General features: G+C 39.0%; 2 long non-coding RNA genes across 5 annotated transcripts in view; one reads left to right on the forward strand and one right to left on the reverse strand.

Annotated features, from left to right (window-relative positions):
- Window positions 1-12373, forward strand: part of LOC136841616 (uncharacterized) — an 83019-nt gene that overhangs the window by 68219 nt on the left and 2427 nt on the right. The gene's annotated exons all lie outside the window — the stretch shown is intronic.
- The window catches only part of LOC136841615 (uncharacterized), a 43635-nt gene that overhangs the window by 11307 nt on the left and 19955 nt on the right, over window positions 1-12373 (reverse strand). The window contains exon 3 of the long non-coding RNA XR_010854035.1: window positions 8344-8544. This is a non-coding gene — a long non-coding RNA (uncharacterized lncRNA). The remainder of the gene's footprint in view (window positions 1-8343; window positions 8545-12373) is intronic.

Raw genomic sequence — 12373 nt, forward strand, 5'->3', positions numbered from 1 at the left:
AAAAACTTTGGACGATTACTTTAAAATGATTTTGGAGTAAAATATAAAAATGTTATACTATACATTGGATATACATAGTTTACCTAAAAAGAATGAGTTTGGTAAAATGAAAAAATTACAATAAATGACTACTTAAAACTTCACAAATTATATGCTATTGCTTTTGGGTATTCTAGTCCACTTTGAGGTTCATAACCATCAAAAATATTTTTTATTCACTGGTTTACTAGATCATATTTCTTATTTTGTCTTCCAATACTTTTCCAGTGAAGCACTTGCTCTAAAAGCAGTTCCATGTCTGTCGGATGAGCAATCATCATCCTTTTCTTAACAGCATTGTGCCAACTTTCAAGAGCATTATTTCTTCTTGGCAAATTGTTTGCTGTTCTCTCAAATACTGACTATAATTCAAATTTCGGTCTTCTCCTTCCTTGGTCAACAACTCCCAGCAACGTCATCTTTAAGTACTTAAGAAATTCACCAAATTTCTTCATCAAGGGACTCCATTAAATTGTTGAAACAGTCTTACACATCACCATGCAGAAAGAATGCAAGTACTTTAATTTTTTTTTTACTATTAGTGCATTTCCAGGCTCTGGATACCAAGGCTGCAGAACCAGTCCTTGAATTTTTCTCCATAAGCAGTGACTGCAATGAAAAATACACCAGTAATTTGCAGTACATATTACTATCTGAGAAGAATTCCTTCAAGCTGTTTATAGCAGAATGCTCAAAATCAGCAAAATTAAATGTTGTATCTTTAAGTATCTAATTTTTCTGGGTCGTAGTGCAATATACAAAAAGAAGAGTCTTATTCTCTTGAACAAGAGCATGAATTATATATAGTAACCATTTTTCAAAAATAGAAACAGAACAGACTAGCTCACTGGAGAGAACAGTTATTGTGCATTTCTTAGTAATGAGTCATTTGATGCTACATGAACAGTTCAACAGTGTTGGCAGGATAATTATTATCGAAAGCCCATTTGACCACTTTTTGGAATTAAATATGATAGTTAGTTAAATAATTTTATAAGAGGATTTTTTCAACACTTTGATCTTCAACATTTTGTCTTTTCGACATTTTATCTGGCGACACTTTATGCATTAACAATTTGTCTCCACCCTGGTAGAGGATCAACTTAGGGTGGTGATATCTGCTGTAAGTTCCAAAAGGCCTTTCTTTAAGACTATATTTGGTAACTCCCATACATAAAGGTGGAGGAGAGGTTAGACAAATGGGAGCAATGAGGGTCATCCAAGAGCATGCTAACATAGACACCGAGGCTGTTCCAAGGTTGGAACAAGATATTTACAGTCAAAGCTGCCAGGTCTGACAGTGAAGAACAGCATAGTGCAAGTCTGTCATTCAACAACACGGCAAAAAGCTCTAACAAGGAGGTTACCCACACTTGCCACAAAACCTTGTAAACCTCTGCAAGATGGGACCTCTCTGATGGGAGAATCTTGTGGAGAAGTCAGGCATTTCTGCTCATGAAAAGATCACTGATAGTAAGCAAAGATTCTGACCTTTTACCTTCTTGAATCTTCATGTGCGTGATAGCAGTTGTATTGTCAGCCACGACCCTCACACAGTGGCATGACAAGTCCATCATAAATGCTTGGAGTTCTACAAAGATCACCTGAACATCCAAGTTTAGGTGGCTGTGGCTTCCCTTCCTGTACAAGACTCCTAACGATGTGCTCCTCCTCCTGTGGTCAGGGCACCCCAAAACAGAAGAGTGCCATCAGATGGTTATGATGATCCTGCCACCTATGAAAATTCTGAAGGTTGGGTTCAGAAAGATAAGAGACAACGAGAATGCCTTCAACCATGACACTGAGTACAACTATAGAGAGCGTTTGTGGTCAAGACTCTGGATAACCAACTTCTCCAAAGATAATGAGTGGGTGATCAGCACCTACAAAGACTTGGCTGCCAGACAAGGATGGCGAAAGAACTCACAAATGGTTTCCAAGAGGGAATGAACCCTATCCTAAGATGGATGGACCAACATATGAATGGACAAAAACCTGAGGGATGCACTTTCTTTTTCCCATTCACCTGCCTTCCAGGGAGTATCTTCTCTCGTTTTGGCAGGACCACATGTTCCAGTTCTGTGCCATTTGCTTCAGTCTACATACTGCCTCTGAGGCTTTCACTAGGATATTCACCTTATTTTGCACCTGGATTCATCATTGAGGCATGCATTTTCATCAGTACGTGGATGACTTGTTGGTTCTGGCTTCTTGAATAGAGAACTGAAGAGACATATGCAGCAGCTACTGGATTTATGTCAGTGTTTAGTTATTCAAGTTGACTTCTCCATGTCAACTTGAATACCTAAAGACTGACATAAATCCAGAAGCTGCTGCATATGTCTCTTCAGGTCTCTATTGAAGAAGCCAGAACCAACTAGTCATCCACGTACTGATGAAAATGCATGCCTCAATGATGAATCCAGGTGGCAAAATAAGGTGAATATCCTTGTGAAAGCCTCAGAGGCAGTACATAGACTGAAGCAAACGGCATAGAACTGGAACACATGGCCCTGCCAAAACAAGAGAAGGCAGGTGAATAGGAAAAAGGAAGTGCATCCCTCAGATATGTTAAAACAAGAATGTCCCCTCTGCAAACAGAGCTCTGTAGGGACTCCACATTCTCCATGTAGAGGGGAGAAAACTGAAGAAACATGCTGAGCAGGTGAGCATAATCTGTTTCCATTCTGACAATTTGGAATGAAGAGTCAACTGTACAACCAAGTAACTCTTGAAGAATCTTCTTGAAAGCACCACTCTGTAGCATGGAGGCTATTTAGTAATTGAGAAACTACCTCTGCAGGATTGGAAGTAGGAGTTCAATGTTATAGGATGGACCTGTGTTCAGGAATGGTACAAGGAAAAAGAAACACTCCAACACCCAGACTCTCCAAAGCCAATGAAGGCAGCCTCTGACCTGGAGAGGAGAGGACAGAGGGGACAACAAAACTGCATCTGTGAAATCCTTCACAGGGATATTTCAAGCCGACTTCCCACCACCTCCAGGAAGTAAAGGCAACTTGGAACTACGAGGCTGGGAAGCAGAGTAGCTATGGAGAGGCAAATATGGGAGAGACCTCTTAAGGGATGTACAAAACCTGTTGGAGATGCAGTGTAACAGACTTCTGGTGCTGGTCAGAGGGAGCTCTCTGACAAAAAGCAATCCTTCTGGGAAGAGACTGGGACACTTAAGATCCAACACACACAGGGTAAAACTCTGCTGAGGGCAGCAACCTGGAGAGATGCTGTGAGGTACAATCTTCTAAATCATTAGGTTTGTTAACAAACATGCAGTGAATATTTAAAACAGGCATGCTGCCTAGAGAGAGGATCAAACAAGTACTGGCATGTACTCGGCAAACAGATAACTGCTGGCCAGCAAAGAAATGGCAGCACCAAGCATTGATCCCTGCCACTTCAAAAGAGAGACTCATTCTATAGAAATGCTCACTGGAGTCCATCTTTGCAGCAGTTTAGTTACCGAAGTAAGATCTAAAACAAGCAAGGGTGTCCTTTAGTGATGACTTCCATGGCTAACAATGAGAGCCAAGACTGTGAAGAGTGGTAATGAATATGCAGAAACTCCTAGACACTGTTTGAGTCTATTTGAGTGGAGGAAGGTGATTCCCAGCGCTCATAGGTGTATCGTAACCCATATTAGAACAACAGCAAACCATAATTCATGTAATGTCATCATGGATGGAGTTGTTGGACTTCAGCAAAAGCTTTATTATCCTCATGAGAAGTAACAAGAGAAGCACAGTGGAACAGTTATCAAATATTTTTCAGACCTAGTTGAGGATTTCAATGAAGGATGTGTTGTCTTTGAGTGCACACAAGTCCTCCACAGTCTCCTTATCCTGTTCCTCAACCATCAGCACCCAATCCTGAGCTGCATCAAATCTGAGCTTCTTGGTGGTTTGAGAACCAGACAATCAAGAACAAACAAGAATGAGAACCAAGTTCAGAAGGTCCAGGGGCAGGAAAACAAGTAGAAGATGCACTTGTGGGAGGACTAAAGCTCCTCAGTCGACAAAACAGTGCGAGTCAAGACTGGCAAAGACCGACTCCACTAATGCTGGCCTATTGCAATATTAGTATTATCATTATTCATAAGATGAAACCTGTTCATATGGAACAAGTCCACAGAGGCCACTGACTTGAAATTTAAGCTTCCAAAGAATATGGTGTTCATTAGGAAGAAGTAAGAGGAGGTAAAGGGAAATACATAAAGAAGAGATCCCACTTATTAAAAAAGAAAAAATAAATTAAATACACAAAAGTGTATTAAAATACAAGGAGAATAGTATTAGGGTAGTGATGCATTGTATCTTCACTTGAACCTCTGAAGTTCCAATTGCACTACATCCTCCGGGAGGCTGTTCCACAGTCCAACTGTGTTAAGAATAAGGACCTCTGGAACTGAGAAGTTCGACAGTGAGACACATTTACTACATATTGGTGCTGCTGTTCAGCGAATCTGGTTGCTCTTGGCAAGTAAAGGGGATCAGGGATCAACTGTGAATGTGAAAGACTCTGGTGAAATACAACTTATGAAAAAATGACAAACAAGACGTCATCTGTCAATGGTCCAAGTCATAACTGCTACTCTTAGGAAACAGAAACCTACCACCATGAACAACTGTATCTAAAAGAGATAAATCTCTAGCAGGAGCAGACATCCACACCAGAGAACAGTATTCTAGTAAAGGAAGCACAAACAACCTAAAACAAGTTGCATTGGTTTTATCGCTGTTATAAATATGAAGCCTTACACAAACAATACTTAACTCTTTTTGGCATTTGCTGAAACTTCCATTAGATGCTTCTCAAAGGTTAGATGTGAGTCAAAAGTTACACCTAGAATAGTTAAAGCTTCAGACTCATTCGGCAAAGTTCCATCCACCTGAAGGAGAGGATGGGGTAGGGAATCTGTACGAGATCTGCTAATCAGCAATGTTTTTGTTTTGCTGGAGTTCAGCCTCTTACTCCAGCAACTGCACCATTCACTCATCTGGTCCATGTTCCGACTGAGGCTGAGGACAGCTTCATTTCTCATAGCGAAGACTTTGCTACACCCACAAGTGTTGCATGATCAGCATACTGAACAATGTTGTTTTCCAGGCCAACAACCATATCACTTGTATACACTAAAAATAACAGTGGACCAAGAACACTACCCTGTGGAACTCCAGAAACAATAGGTCTTGGTTTACTAAAGATCCTGTTCACAGCAACTCGCTGCTGCCTACCTGTAAGGAAATCTTAAAGTAATCCGAAAACATATCCACTCACTCCAAGATTCTGAAGTTTATAAAGAAGTGCCTTGTGATTTACCAAACTGAAAGCAGCTCTAAAATTGATTTGAATTGCTCTGCACTCAAAACACCTATCAAGGTTCCCTTGCAAATGGCACGTTAAGTCTAAAAGAGTAGCCCAGGTACCTAACTGCTTCCTGTATGCATATTGGCTATCAGCTAACAATCCTTTAGATTCTACATCTTATATAGTGTCTTAAAAATAGATTTTTCAGCTGCTTTGGAGGCCACGGCCACAGGGAGAATAGAAATTAGCCTGTGGCTACTGCAGTCTGCAGGTATGCCACTTTCTGGAACAGGCACTGTATTATTAAGCTTGCGCTCATTCACAAAGATACTACATCAACATAGTGGGAGACAACACACTAGAAACTTTCTTAGAAAACGGGAAAGAAACAATCTGGATCTTCTCCATTCCAGCTACCAAGATTATCCAGAATTTTCTTAACATCCCCAGAGCAAAATGTAAATTTTGTAAGAATAGGTTCAGGATGGTAAGTATCAGGGAGAGGGGCATCCTCAGCTGATTGCTTAGCTTCAAAAAATGATGCAGTTCAGCCTCTTCCCTTGGGCCAGTAACCAATCTATGATCATCTGTTAGAAGTGGTGGAATGGAAGGTGACTTTGACCCAAAGGTAGACGATGCCAGTTTGGTCCACCACAGTGACCCAAAGGTAGATGATGCCAATTTTGGCCCACCACAGATGAGGCTGAGTAATTCCTTCAAGTTTCCTCTTCAAGGAATTATTGTAATTTCTCTTGGCTGTATGGTAAGTTCTACTCACAGCACAGTCAGACTTCAACAAAAATGGTGTAACTTTCATTTGAACAATTTTGTATCCATGCATTGACTTTGGTCTGTTTGTCATGTCAATTGGTTCTGGATTTTAGCCAGACCATTTTTCTGATGGTGGCATTAGTAAAATAGTATACAGTTGACCCTCGTTATTCACAGGGGATATGTGCTGCTCTCCCCCCGTGAATAGCTAAAATCTGCGAATACTTAAAACTCCTTAAAAATGCTTATAACTGCCTATTTTGATAGTTCAAAACACCAAAACCCCCCCTAAAAATGCTTATACTTGAATATTTTAATAGTTTTGTCACAAAAAGTGCATTTAGTCACGAAAATTATATAAAAATACAGTAATTTGCTAATATTTCTCTATAAATAATACAGTGAATAAGTGAGTCTGCGAATCCAGAACCATGAATAGACGGGGGTCGACTGTACTGACTGACAAATATATGTCCGTCTCAATGCTGCAATGTTCAGAAGTACCATTATATTCACAGACCTTGGACTTGACTAACAGCTGAAACATCTGTGAGTATGAGGTTTAATCTATTACCAGAAATGTGGGTGGGTTCCTCAATTAGCTGGACAAAATTGGAGGATACACAGAACTCATGAGCAGATCAGCCACATTGATCTGTGGAATTTGAATTTTGCAATAACAGGAAGAAGCATGAAGGAGACATTTTTGGAAGAAATCCATGACGACATTTGAAGTCACAGAGCCTAGTCTGATATCTTGCCAACATCCAAAGCAAGAAAACAGTAAGTGTCATGACAGGAAAAGGCTTAACCTGTTCTTGCTGGTCTCTTGTGATACCAGCAGGAGGAGGATATTTAATTGGATGACACCTGAGACTTGACAGTTGTGATAATGGAGTGGCCAGTTGAAGAAGTCCAATGATTCTCCAACAGACAGTGGAAGAACACTGCTGGTGGGCATGCCTATGTGTGTAGTGATACCACCAACTTGCTGGCCAATCCTTATACACATCATATGCTCTTATGTCAAACTGGGAAAGCACTTCTGACCCCTGCATGACTAGCACTGTAAATGACGGTCTTTATCTGTCAATACAGTAGATTCACAGTATACGCTGAGACAGGACAGAGAACCAAAGGTAACTAACTGTTACTAGGGTAGGGGAAAAAGATTAGGCTCATACCACTCAGCAAAGAGAAAAACCCCAATGTAATTATATTCAAATTACTGAAATTCAGAGGAAAAACAATGGGAAAACTAGAAAGACTGAACATTACTGCAAAGGCATCAAAGGTGGAAGTAGCTACTCACAGTGAACATTACTGCAAAGGCACCAAAGATGGAAGTAGCTACTCACAGTAACACTTTCACAATTTGCTGGCCAAAAAGCAAAAAAGAAGTAAATAGTTCGCAAAATGCTGGGCATCACAGTAAAAAAAAAAAAAAAAAAAAAAAAGGAGAAACCCCTTGGTGGTCGTGGGAAAAATAGCAGTATATCCACATGACAGTAAGGCATATAGAAAAATGAGTTGTATACCTAACAACCCAATGGCATTGGCTAGTAAAGTGTATCTATTATTTATTATTCATGGTTTTGTACAACCAAACTGTATTCTCGGGAAGGATTAGAACTGTTTAAACATAACAGTTTCAACAACCAGAATACACAGCTAGGCATGCCATAAAGGGCAATCCCTGTTCGCTGTACACTCGGGCCAAAAACTTTGATAGATAGTACTTAAGTGTACTGATATACAATAACTTAAAAAAAGCACCATAAAGTTATTTTTTTTTATTCTAGTAATCAATTGTAAACTGCAATTTAGCAGTCTTATCTTAGGTGAGGAAAACTGCAAATTTTGTCAAAGACAAGAGAACTACAACTCATACAATGATTACTTTGTGATAGATTAAATATCTTCATTTTTCATGCTTAGTTACCAAGAATTCCATTTTTTAAACTAACATAATTACAAACTATACAAGGAGTTTTTTAAATTTCTGTTTAACTGTGACTACCAAGTGCTTCACATTACAATTATTTCTATTACTTAGTTTGAATTAGTTTTCCAAGATTCAAATTCACAGAATACATGAGTAAATTTGTATGCATTACAAAAACTGCAAAGCTACTACACTGAAGATTGCTTCCAATGTTTCATTTAAACAATATCTCCTTCAATTTCTCCTAAACTGAATCAACTTACAGTTCATGTCATTTCCTAGATGCCTTGCTTGTATGCTGGAAAATCAGGACACCTTTGATGACTTCTTGAGCGAAGCTCCTGACTTGCAGAGGTTCTTGGAATTGGATCAAGCTATCGGAGCACACAATTTAATAGTTTGTTGTACATCACGTCATCACCCATTGCCTACTTGAATATAACTCAGTATCCCACTGCTGTTTACTGTGGATAGAAAGTATAATCATAGAGAACACATAAAATGAGGTCAATTTGTCAATAAGAGCTAGTTATCTCCATTTGCAATTTTGTTATAAATCAGGAAGTGTATAGTAAAATTTTTGTCTTCTGCAAACTTCAAAAGTGCAACAAACAGTCCATTATTAGCACAACCCACAAATCATGCAAAAGCTGTTAAAAGATTCATAAATACTCACAAAGACAGTTTCATATTTTAGTTTTTCAATATTTTTCTATACCTAATATAAAATAGGGAGAGACTGAGTATATGACTGTATGTAAGTGTATCAGTATTCATGAAGCACAACTTTCTTGGGGAAAGAAAAAGGGAACATTAGCTTTAATTAACATGCTTCCCTAGAACAGCTTGACCATATGTGAAGTGGAAAAACAATTATAAGGTAAAATTGAAGTGGAAAAACAATTATAAGGTAAAATTGAAGTGGAAAAACAATTATAAGGTAAAATTTGCAAAATTTTAATGATTTGTATTTCAACTAATAAAAGGTGCAAACTAGAAATGATCATTGAAACTTGGTAAAAATACAGTTAGCTGGTGGTAGAAAGATGGTAGGGTGCTGCCAGCTAACGGACTGGTAACAATTACTTTTTACTTCAGCAAACAGGGACTAAGTGGAGGTGGCTGAGGTGGGAATATAATAAAAGACCCTGGTCTGTATATCTAATGATAAATACATATCTTTAAAAATTAAGTATTTGTTCTTAAGAGAATACAAACCACTGCCTTTTCAGTATGCAAGAAACTTATTCTTGGTGTGGGGGATATCTCAGAATTTACTGGCACGGTTCCAAAGGCCTGAGGGACAGGCAAGGTTGTGAACCTTTACAAAGATTCCACTTAGAATGAAAGACTGAAGGAACAGTCAAACATCCATCCCAATTTTATAGATTCTTGTCACATGTGAGCATGGGAAAGCTGACTCCTGTAACCTATACTCTAGGAAGGTTCCAAAGAATCCGGTCTTTCCCATTACAGAACACAAAATATGAGTGATTGGTAGCAATATCATCATCTGGGAATGAATGGTAGTACTCTGCACATTGTCCTCTTGTTAAAGAACGTGGAATGAACACATCATCAGACCTACGTCTTTGACAAATGTTCAGCAGTGCAGCTCTCCTGCATCTTGCAGTCCATCACAAATACAAGTTAGGCTATCCAATGGTTGGAGAGAGTACAAAAAAGGGGGGAAGAGACCTAGAATCTAAGGTGTTTTTGTCAACCTTAAACCCAACATGCATCTAAGGCAGGGTGCAAACTTGCCAATAATGAGCAGGTGAACAAACAATTAGACAACCATAACAGGGTCAGGAACAAAGTATCCACAGGTGGCGACTGATGTTCCCTACTAAAAAGATGAAGGCTGTCCCTCAGTTATTTCATAATTTCCCCAGCTCCTAATACCTGAACAACCATAGTAAGGCTACAACAACAAGGAATGACTGATGGACCACCTTCCTCTTTCTACTAGGGAACACCTATAGGTGCTCCTGAACACTCATCCCCACATGAAATGACTGGAAGTCTGAAGTGTTGAGTGATCACAGTAGGGCCAGGAACCAAATATCCAGGGAACAGAAAGCGGAAGGAAGTCTGTCAGCCATTTCTTAAAAAATTATGAAATGACTGACAGGCTTTGCTTCTCTTTCTACCAGGTAACACTTGTAGCTGCCTGTGGACACTTTCTTCCTAGCCCTAATGGGGTTGCTCACCTGTTTGGTATTTTCCCTAGCTCCTTTCAGGCATGTTTACATCCACTTGAGGTGCATGTTGGGCCTAGACTGGCTAAGAGATACCTTGGATTCTGAGTCTCCTCCCCTCCTAGAAAGAATAATAAATTCTGCCAATAAAGATCCTATCCTAATTACATCAAACTGAAGGTCCCCCAAATGGGGTTTAGAATACCTCAAACTAAAAAGAGTGAAAACCAAGTCCTTCTCTGATAAAAACACAAGAAATTTCATTCAAAGGACATGTCAGAGAGGGAGGTGCCAAGCTAATGTACTTGGCTAGCACTTCGGTAGAAAGCTATAGATGCACTTAAAAGATACGCCAAGCAAAAAGGAATCATAATACATCATCTGCCTTTGGAGTTGAGCTAAAACTATTCAAGAGGATAGTGAAAAACTCACGTGAAATATGGAGACTGCATGGATATCTCTCATTCCTTTCAAAGATGAATGGAAGAAAATGAACCTGAAGGCTGCAGAGGAGTCTTCTGAACTAGCACCAACTCCAGGGGAGCAACATGCAGCTAAAGGACAAAGCTGTCACTTAGGATCCAATACTATACAAGGCAACAAAAAATGCTACAGGTTTCCCTGCAGAGAAATGGATAGTCAAAACTTTCTTCCAAAGGAAAGGTGTTACCCATAACTACCTGACAAAAGCAGAGTTCTAAAAGGTCTTTGGCAAGAAGAAAGGCTATTGTAAGAAGGGAAGATAAGCTTGTAAGTGTTTCCTTCCCTTGGGTAGTGAGGAAGGAGAATGAGTCAAAGAGAGCAAGCAACAATGCAATGCTATACCTCTGCAATTGCCTTGAGGATTCAGAGACTCCCCTGAAACTAGACTCAAGGTTTATGGTAATAGAGTCTTAAAGATAGCAGACAATCCACCTTCCTGGACTTAATACCAAGAATTCTCCTTCCCACTGACACCAAGTAAAGACTTGCCCTAGACTGATTAGGCAAACTGGTAGAGAAGAGAGGATTCAAAGGGTAAAACTCCTCCCCGAAAGAAGCATTGAAAACATAATAAAAACCTACACCAGTTACAAAAGAGTAATCTGGGAAGGCCTCTGCCCTACTCTATCCTCCACCCTCTTTCCCCCTACAATATCCAAGTTGAGGCTCAGGCCAAAGTTGTACCAACTGTGCTTCAATAGCCAGAACACAGAAGTAGATAGGCAAAACTCCTTGTTCTCCAGTGAGAGTAGATAGAAGTCATAGATTGGTTTGATCTTGTATGCCACAGGGTGTCAGAGGTCAGCATGCATTTTCCAAATTATAATAGTTTCATGGCCTAGCCTATTATCTCTTGTATTCTCCTCTTTCTGTGGTATGAGTTCATATCTGATACTGTATTTCTGAACCTATTAACAATTATTACATTATACTTACTTGAATGGTTTGGCAAACAAAAAAACTTATTGTTAAGGCATAAAAACATGTCTTATGTAGTTTTAACACAATCATCCAACACACAGGACTTAGGCTAACATATTAAAGGCTCTCCAACTAGTTTGAAATTTCTTTCTTTCCATTTTCCTCACATATGTTTATTTACTGTATATTGTAATTACTGCATAGGCCTGCCAAAGACCTATTACAATACTGTTAGTTATGGTGTACCATATGGTATAAAAAAAAATCATTACAGCATCAAAATGCACCATGGTCACTTTGCTTAGACAAATGTACAAACAAACTAGGCAATTATATGACTGTGTCTGACTTGTCTAAAAGTCCATTGTTTCATTCCATGCTCCCCCACAAATGCAACTATACTGTACTATCTCTACTGTAACTCTAAGAGTTATATAGATATTTGAAAGCAATATTGCTATTTAAGTGTATGCAATATGACAACTTGGACCATCATTGCACAAAGTAAAACCCATTAAGATACTTGAATCTGCAAATACCATATACTAAACAGAATTTTTGTTAACCTACTGCCTCTTTCACTCTGTATACATATACTGTGATTCTAAACACAGTATACAATACTGTATACTGTACTATAGATGTTTTGCAACACTACAACAACAAAAAAAGTAATATTTCAAGTACT

The sequence above is a fragment of the Macrobrachium rosenbergii genome, chromosome 9 (assembly GCF_040412425.1).
Source record: "Macrobrachium rosenbergii isolate ZJJX-2024 chromosome 9, ASM4041242v1, whole genome shotgun sequence".
Taxonomy (NCBI): Eukaryota; Metazoa; Arthropoda; class Malacostraca; order Decapoda; family Palaemonidae; genus Macrobrachium; species Macrobrachium rosenbergii.